The following is a 9,734-nucleotide window of genomic DNA, read 5'->3' as shown; positions in this document are numbered from 1 at the left end:
CAATTAATATTTACATGATGCAAGTTACCAAGAAAAAAAATTTCAAAAAAAAAAAATACATAACATGTTACACAATTTAACTTTATGCAAAACATGAAGCAGCTGTTATCACAAGTCCATTCAACAAATTAACAGTTCAATTTCTCTATTATCAATCAAATTAAAGAATAGCTTCAGAGGGTAGGTAGGATATTCTAGAAGAATTTTTTTTACTGTTTTTTTTTTTAATACTGGTAAATTGTTTTAGTTATTTTCTGTGATATTAAGTTGTAAAGTTTTACTCCCAAGTAATTTAGTCCATTTTCAAATCGCCTAGTGTTATGTTCAACTATCCTCAATTTACTAGCATTTCTGGTGTTATACCTATGTGCGAATATCTAAAAAAAAAAAAAAAAAAAAAAAATAATAATTTTTTTTTTCTTCTTTTTCTTAAGAATGAATAAAAAGTTTCTAGAACGTATTCATTTATGGCAGTCAGGACTTTAAGTTTTTTGAATTTTGGTCTGCAGTTAGATGATTTTTTATCTTTTGTTATTATTCTAATAGCTCCTTTTTTTTTTTTTTTCCCCCAATGTTATATGGCAGAAAGAGTAGAGCTATGGCTACTGTGACATCATGCATTGATGGGAAGGTTATTGTTGGATAACAAAAATTTAGATGATATAATTTTTATTTTTTTCCATACACAACACATTGCAGGTACAATTTTACAGGTTACAGCTGTACCACCTCTAGTATTGCTGCCGACCATCCAACAAATGAGCACACTAAACAGGCATTGATGACATTGTTATCAACGTCTTTTTGAATCTCTCATTATTATACATAACTGCCCACTGAAACAGAGAAACTTCAAAATAGGTGTGTGTGTGTGTGTTTATATATATATATATATATATATATATATATATATATATACACATATATACATACATACATACATACATACATACATACATATACACTTATATATTTATTTTTTCACTTTGAATTTTGTATGAGGTATACACATGCAAAGATTCACAGCTACTGGGTGGGTGAGTGAGTGAGTGAGTGAGTGAGTGATTGATTGATTGATTGATTGATTGATTGATTGATTGATTGAGAGAGAGTGAGTGTGTGTGTTAGGGGGGGGGGGGAAATGTGGTGATTGTGGGGGAAAAAAAAATTTAAAATTGAAATTTTTAAAAAAAAAATTTTTTTCTGTAGGGTGCAAAATAGTAGTGCCAACGGCACGTGGTGTTCCCAAGCGGTCACCCATCTAAGTACTAACCACGCTCGACGATGCTTAACTTCGGTGATCGGACGAGAACCGGTGTGTTCATCGTGATATGGCCGTTGGCAATGATATAGATGTTTTTTTTTTGCAGTTTGTATTTGCCACTCGAAATAGCTATACCAGGTGTGATTGTTACAAACAACAGGAGAAATCGTGTAATGAACACTCTTTTACTTCCCCCCCCCCCTCCCCTCACACAACACCCACCACCCTCACCATCCCAACCACCAAAGCCCTCTTCAAAATACACTCTCACACACACACACAAACCCACACTCTATAACTGATGAACATTACCATAACTTCTTAAAGCCATTAGATAATATTTAACTCAAGAAAGGTATTGTGATATGTTTAAAGAAAGAAAGGTGAAACCTTTAACTTTACCAGCAGGTATTAGTATCACTGAGGTATCTTCTAGGTTGTAGCAGCAATAGTAGTAATAATAATAAAATTAAATAAGGTAATAAAAAAGAAAAGTTATACATGTGATCAAATCATGAATGTATAAAACTGGAATGAATTTAAATTTTTTTTATTTTTCTTCATAGGCTGTTTTGAAATTGATGAGTAAGTGCCTCTTCTTTTAAATTTTTTAATGCTGAACACTGTTACATAAGAGATGAATGTTTAGAAAATTTAAAAAAAAAAAAGCTAGCCCAGCCCCCTCCCCCCCTCACACAAAATCCAAACAAAAAAAAAACACCCTCCTTCAAAACATCACATAATCATCCAGCCAGCAGTGCAGACGAGAAATTTGCACTCGGGGCCGCCATTTTGACGATAAATTCTTGCATGGCACACCAAAGGTAGGAAAGAATTTAAAAAAATAAAAATAATGGGCGAGCACCCTCGCGTCTGCCTGTAGAAAATGAAGTTAAAAGTAACATAACCTAAAGACAGGCACACACTAGGGTGCTCCCAGGCGGTTGAGAAATTTTTTCCCGCCAAAAGACTTATATATATTATTTATTTTACTGTTTTTGGCAGGGGGCTATGTCGGTCTGTGTGCAAAGTAGTTCCTACTCCCGCCGCCAGGAGCGCGCGCGGTGGGTAGCGATGTTGTTTTTTCTGCTTTCATTTGTTTATTATTTAGAGGGTTAATGCTATGTAAATGTACGCAAGTTTGGTTATGTGTCGGTAGTTGTGCGAGATTTAATTTCCGAAACGAAATTTGACTTTCATCGGCCTGCATTTCTCACTTATTCGGAAAATACATGTGTGTTTATGTATGTATAATAATCGAGTGATTTTGTAATAATTTGGAAGTTTTGTTTGCGTGTGCGATGTGGGGAAGAAAAGGTGTGCACACGAGTCCTAGGGCTATATTTTTTTTTATTGCGAAATATTTACTTCATGTGGTGAAAAATTTTAAATTATTTGTGATGCAAGTGAAATTTTTTTTTTTTTTTCAGTTGGGTGATGTGTTTGTCCTCGTTTGTGTGCAAGGAAGCAAACATGCTGAAGGTAAGGGGCCATAAATGACACTTTAAAATATTAGTTTACCATTAATTTTGGTTAAATATTAAATTGCCATATAAGTAAAATCATGTCAACTGTTGTATTCCACCCAGTATAAGCTGTTAGTAATGGGTACTTAATATAAATAGAATAAATGTAAGCATTTTCGTCTGCATGAAAATTCACTTTTTTTTTGGATCCATTTGTACTGTGGGTAGTTAAATAGTACATTATGTTGTTTTTACTTCGAAGTACAAAACATCTTGTGCATGATTGCAAATTCAAACGCAGTTAAGCATAATATGAATTCGAATTATGTGTGTGTGTGTGTGTATATATATATATTTTTTTCAGTTTTTTTTTTTTTTTTTTTTTTTTTTTTTTTTTTTTTTTTTTTACTGTGTCCAGTTTTAGCACAAATGGAATTATTTTCAAAGTGAATCGATGCAACTGGTCTTTGCCATTAATATTGATATATGATCTAACTAAATTAAATAGAAAGGATTTTTTTATTTATTTTTTTATATATATAAATATATTTGTAGCAATGTACTAATGACCACAGAAGTAAGCAAAAAAAAAAAATATATATATATATATCTCAGCCAGTAAACCATGCGTCTTAAAGACTTTTTTTAATGAAAATATTTCTGCCTTGGTTAAGCTTACATTTACTATCATAGGGATTGAGGGAATTGTAGAACAGCAGCAGAAGCATTTCCTTTCATGATCATGTTCTTGGTCCTGAAAAGGACCGTTTATGTAAGCATGTGCACACCAGACCTGCTCACTTGGAGCTGGTGTATTTGGTGACAGCCTTGGTGCCCTCGCTGACAGCGTGCTTGGCCAGCTCCCCGGGCAGCAGCAGTCTCACGGCCGTCTGTATCTCGCGGCTGGTGATGGTGGAGCGCTTGTTGTAGTGGGCGAGGCGGCTGGCCTCTGCCGCGATGCGCTCGAAAATGTCGTTCACGAAACTGTTCATGATGCTCATGGCCTTAGATGATATGCCAGTGTCCGGATGAACTTGCTTCAACACTTTGTAGATGTAGATTGCGTAGCTTTCCTTCCTCTTGCGCTTCTTTTTCTTGTCGCCCTTCGAGATGTTTTTCTGGGCCTTGCCCGCCTTTTTGGCTGCCTTACCGCTCGTCTTGGGGGGCATCGTAGGTCTGAGCTGTGCCGCTGTCGCTAGATGAGTGAGACGGGAATTTTTTTTTTTTTTTTTTTTTTAGACTACAGCCCCTCCACGCTGAAGTCAGTCTCACACAGCCGAAGTGTTTGTGAGCCCTGCTAACCAAATGGGAATGATTTGACTGAGGGAATTGATGCGTGCCAGGTGGGACCTATACGCTTAATTTGATAAACTGAGTAACTGCCTATGCTGTCTTCACTCTCCTGTGAGGGAGGGGGAAGCAGCTGGCGACGTGCGTCTGGCGCGGTCAAGCCTGCAGGAGTGCGGAATTTGCACCCCGACAGCCTATGGGGAGTAGCAAAGGGTAGACAACAGTAAACCAGCGAGCGCACTGGAGGAAACCTGTTGCCTGTGAGTGAAAAGTTAACGCAACCGAGGGCCCGAAGGGATAGGAAGCGGATGAGGGCGAATGGGATCTGTGGTTCTCCCTGATGGGATTTCTGGAAGAGCCATTTTGAGCACGCCATGCGGCGTATGTGCTCGGCAGGCACGAGCGAATGTGGCAATTTAGGCCTCGGCATCTCGAGGGCGGCAGGAACTGCTGGCGCGACCTGCAACTAAAAATACAACACATATTTACATTGTTCTATAACTAAGTTTAATGGCTATTAGCCCGGTTAGGCTAATAAAGGGGCTCGTGCACTCAGGCACTATGGCCGGCGTCTCTGAGCCACAAGATGATGGGGAGTGAGACGGGAACTGAATTTTTTTCGTGAAAAGTTTTCTTGGCTTCTTGTTGCGCGACCAATCGGAGCGCTCCGCGGCTCGTGATTGGTCGCGCTCCGCGGAGGGACGTGTAACAAAAGTAATTTCCAGCGGCCGGGGCGCCACTTTCTCGTAGGTTGCGGACCAGTGTACAGCTTCTTCCTGGTAGCTTGTGTTTTGGTTCGATTTCTTGTGTTCAGTGGTGATTTGTGCATCGAAGTGCTATATTTCGACATCTACGTACCTTCAGGCATCAGCACAGGTGTTTGTGCGTCGGGGCTCTGCCTAGTTACATTTTAAACTGTGTTTCTTACTTCGTGTTACTATGTAAACATTCTGCTTCGTCGGTGATGGATCGATTGTGAGTGTGGGAGTATCGATTCTGTCGCTTTGTGCTTACCTGCAACCAAGATGGCCGACAAAGACACTTTATCATTTCCATTGGGGCAACCTCCACTTTCGCCTCTTCCACCTCGCTCCCAGGGTGCGAATAAATTTTGGGCGACTCCTGGTCGGCATTCTGCTCATGCGGTTTCGTCCTCTTCCGATTCTGATGACGCTTCGCCTCCTGGTAGCCCTGTTGAGAGGAAGCCTGCCAAAATATCGAAGGATGCGGCAAAGGCTATTGTATCTCGCCACTGGTTTGCCTCTCAGCGCCCGAACGACGATGGTGGTAGCACGCCTTCTTCACGCGCCATTGCCCGGGCCGATCTACACAAGTCCCGGCGCACCCAGCTGGACTCCACTTTGGCGCTGAAGCGCCATGCTGGCTCTTCAGTTGATGCCACAATTGACGCCGTGGCCCGGGGCTGCGCTCCTGCTGCTTCCACTTCGCGGGTGCCATCCTGGCCGGACGATTTGCACCGCATCGACTCTGACGGCCCTGGTGTGAGCCCGCGGCGTCGGGGCTCGCTCCCCGATGTCCATTTGCTCCACCAGGTTGAGGAGACCTGGCGCAGCCTCGCCGCCGGTGCGCCCCTGCCTGGCTCTACTGCCGGTGGGCCCATCTCCAGTTGCCCGGGGCCGTCCACTGATGGCGTCGGTGCTGCCATGGCGTCGGCGCAGGCGGCTTCGGGCTCCCTGTCCCGGGGACCGCGCCGGTCTGCTGTGGCGGACCCTGGCGTGCCTGGCCTGGCCGTCGGTGTCCCTCGTGGCTGTCCCGGGGCTGCCTCTGACACTGCGTCTGTGCCGGGTGTCCTGGCGGCGGCCGACCGTGTTGTCCCGCCGGCCCAGCCTGGTCTTCCTTCGACGCCTGCGCCTGCTGTGGCCCCTCGCCCGCCCGGGCTGTCACCGGATAGTGGTACTGCGCCACGGCGCATTCCGCCAATTGTTGTCAATACCAAACTGAATGTTGACGCCATTCGCGGGAACCGGTCGCTGCGGCAGAAGCTGCAGGGGAACTTCACCGTGGACTATCTTCGGGGCTATCCACGCTATCACCCCACAAGCCTGCACGACCGGGAGGCCCTGCTGACGTATTTCCGGGACCATGGCATCCCTTGCCACACGTTTCCATTGGGTCGGAAGACTTCACCCCGGATTGTCCTGGCGGGTCTCCCCTCCGAGACTTCCCAGGACTCGGTCCTGGAGGAACTGCGTGCCGTTGGGGTGCACCCCGAGTCGCTCCGGCCCCTCACTTCGGAGCGCGAGCTCCACCGGGGCTTCATCAGATTTCTCGTGGTCCTCGCAGATGCCGCGCAGGTCGCCAAGGCCCGAGCAGTCCGGCACCTAGCTGGCCTCACCGTCCAATGGGAGGAGTTCCGGGGCACGGCGCGGCCTCTTCAATGCCACCAATGCCAGAGGTGGGGACACCACGCGGCGGACTGTGGAAATCCCTTCCGCTGTCTCCGCTGCACCCAGCACCACGTCCGCGGGTCCTGCCCGAAGCTACCCGACGAGCCTCCGCAGTGCGTGAACTGCTCGGGGCCACATCCGGCGAATGCTCGTACCTGCCCCACTTACGTGCAGTTCATCGAGGGGCAGCTGCGTCGCCAGGGACCAAAGCCTCGTCCGCCGGGCCAGGACGCCTCTGCGGCGCCTCCTCGGCAGCCCCGTGCTCCGCTTCAGTTCCAGCGCCGGCCGCACGAGGACATGTTCCCGCCGCTCCCTTCGTTCTCTCTTCCGTCATGCCCCTCTGCCGTTTCCTACGCTGGGCTAGTGGCTGGCCAACCTGCGGCGCGTTCCCCGTGCCCACCTTTGGCCCCGGTCCCCCCTGCGCCCCAGCTACCCTCTCTCTTTTGTTCCGTGCCTGGTCCACCTCCAGTTGACTCTTCTTCTGTCTTGTTGCGCGCCCCTCCTCCTGCTCCCACCACTGCTGCAGGTGTTTCGCCTTCCCTCGCTCCTCCCGGCCTGGTGCAGCCGGCGTGTCCCCCGGTGTCGCGAGCGCCTTTGGACTCGAGGGCTGAGGAGGGCTCGCGGGCTGTGCAGCTGCCCGCTGCTTCCTCCCTCGCTGCAGCTCCTGCTCCGGCTCCTGCCCCCCTGCCAGTCCCTTCGGACTGCCCCCCCGCGTCTGTCCCCCCTTCTGATTCCTCTCTGCCGCCTTCCGTGCGCCCTCCGCCCGTGTTCCCGGCTTCCGCTCCCTTTCCTGTGTTTTTTGAGACTTTCAATTGGCTCGCCCGGCTGAATCTCCTCCCGTGGCTGCCGTTCTTTGCCGATGCCATCTTCCGCATCTCTCAGGCTCCTACCCCTCTTCTCCAGGCCGACATTTATTTCCAGTCCATTTTCCACTTCCTCCGGACTGTGCTCCCAGCAGCTTAAGTTTGTCCTCTGGAATGCCCGGGGCATTCGAGCGAAGCTGGGGGACTTCCGGCACTTCCTGTCCACTGAACGGCCTGCCCTTGTCCTTCTCTCTGAGACATGGCTCAAACCCGATCTCCCCTTCTCCGTGCCTGGGTACGTCATCTATCGCTGGGACCGGGACACTCGTGGGGGTGGTGTTGCTCTCCTCATCCTGTCTACCCTCCCGCACCATCAGCGCGCGCTGCCCCCCCTCCGCAATGCCGAGGCGGTGGCGGTGCGTCTCCATCTGGCTCCTCATCCTCTCACTGTGTGCTCCGTCTATCTCCCTGAACATGGTCCCTTCCCGGCAGACGACTTGCGTGCTCTCTTCCATCTGGACGCGCGCGTGGTCGTGGGCGGGGATTTCAATTGCCGGCATCGCGCTTGGGGCTGTGTGTCCACGAGCAATCGGGGCACTCAGCTTCAGCGCCTCGTTCAGGGTTCCCCCCGTCTCGCCATTCACGCTCCCCCCTCATTCACTTTCATTCCATGTCACGTCCGGCAGCGGCCGAGTGTCCTCGACCTCCTCCTTTCTGTTGGACAGGTGGCTGTGTCGGGGCTCGAGGCCCGGGCCGAGCTCACGTCAGATCACACCCCTGTCGTTGGTTTCGTTCGTACCGATTCTCTCCCCCTCCATGGACCCCGCCCGTGGTTCGACTTCAGTCGTGCAGATTGGGGTGCCTACCGGTCTCATCTGGATGGGCACCTCGATCTGCACTTCCATGTCGCTTCCCCGCAGCAGCTCGATGAGCGCGTGCACGTTTTCAGTGATGCTGTGCTCGCGGCTGCTGGCGCCACCATTCCTCTCCGCTCCACTGTCATTCGTGGCACTCCCTTTCCTCCCTACCTTCGACACTTCATCGCGGCCCGCGACGCCGCGCGGCGGCGGTGGCAGTCGTCCCGCGCCGCTGCTCGTTGGCTCGACTATGTGCACCTGCGGGCGCGGTGCCGGGCGCTCACTGAGGAGTGGCTCGCGGCGGAGCGGGTCCGTAAAGTGTCTTCCCTCTCCTTCCAGTCGGGGTCCATATTCCGGTACGCGCGGAACCTTCGTGCCACGCCGTCCATCATCCCGCCCCTGGGTGGGGGGCCGCAGGGCCTTTGCGAGTCCCCTGCCCAGAAGGCGGAGCTGCTGGCGGATTCATTTCACTCGTCATTCACCCCTCGTATTCCCCCTGGGGTGGTTTCCCTCCTTCCCACTCATTACACCCCGCCTCCTCCGCCCGCACCCGGTGACATCCGTCTGTCTACCCCGGGGGAAATTCATTCCATTATCACGCACCTTCGTGTCACAACTGCTCCTGGGCCAGATGCCATTCATCCACGGCTCGTCTTCTCCCTGTCTCGGAAGGCGACCGTGTACCTCACCAAGCTTGTCAACGGTATTCTCCTCACGGGTCATTTCCCCACTGCGTGGCGGGCTGCGATCGTCGTCCCCATTCCGAAGCCGCGTGCCAATGCTCATCTTCCTTCGGGCTACCGGCCCATCAGTCTCCTGTCTGTCCTTTCAAAAGTGGCCGAGAGAGTCCTCCTCCGCCGGCTGGAGCATCATCTCACCCCTCTCGGTCCCCTTCCATCATTTCAATTCGGGTTTCGGCGCGGGCTGTCGGCTCAGCACGCCGTGGCGCGCGTCGTGGACCAGATCACCGCCGGTTTCACCTCTTTTCAACACTCTGGTATCATCCTCCTCGATCTTTCGAAGGCCTTCGATACTGTCAACCATCACGCGCTCCTCATCAAGTTGGCATATCAGGGCTTCCCTCCTGCCCTCATTCACATTATTTACAACTTTCTTTCACATCGTTCATTTTGTGTCCGTGTCTCTCATGTCGTTTCGCAGTCCCGCGTCATCCCTGCTGGCGTCCCTCAGGGTGCCATCCTGTCCCCCCTCTTGTTCTCCCTCTTCACTTCTGACATCCCTACTCCTCCGCATTGTTCTCTCACCTTGTACGCTGATGACACCGCCATTGTCACATCATCTCGTCACGTCGCGGACGTTCCCGTCCGCCTTACGGCGGCGGTTGCATCCATCACCTCGTACTACCATTCTTGGGGAATCCTGGCGAATGCCGGCAAATCGCAGGCGGCGTTTTTCACCCGCCGCTTCCCCCGCCCCCCGCCCCCTGTTGTTTCACACGGTGTTCCGATTCCCTGGTCCCCGGTGGTGACGTACCTGGGTGTCCGTCTGGACTCCGGCCTGCGGTGGGGGGCCCACATCACCGAGTCAATTTCCTCGGCCAGGCGTGCCCTCCACGCGTTGGCCCCTCTCCTCCGTCCGGCGTGTCCTCTCCCGGTTCCCATCCGGGTCAACTTGCTCCGGCTCTA

General features: G+C 50.7%; 1 non-coding gene across 1 annotated transcript; it reads right to left on the bottom strand.

Moving 5' to 3' along the window:
- Positions 1 to 1,224: 1,224 nt before the first annotated feature.
- On the bottom strand, positions 1,225 to 1,343 carry LOC134544319 (5S ribosomal RNA). The gene has a single exon (XR_010077673.1). It is a non-coding gene; the product is annotated as a 5S ribosomal RNA (ribosomal RNA).
- Between the last annotated feature and the right edge of the window lie 8,391 nt (positions 1,344 to 9,734).

Source organism: Bacillus rossius, unplaced genomic scaffold (assembly GCF_032445375.1).
Source record: "Bacillus rossius redtenbacheri isolate Brsri unplaced genomic scaffold, Brsri_v3 Brsri_v3_scf36, whole genome shotgun sequence".
NCBI lineage: Eukaryota > Metazoa > Arthropoda > Insecta > Phasmatodea > Bacillidae > Bacillus > Bacillus rossius.
Note: the sequence above shows the minus strand (reverse complement) of the source record. Positions and strands in the feature narration are given on the sequence as shown.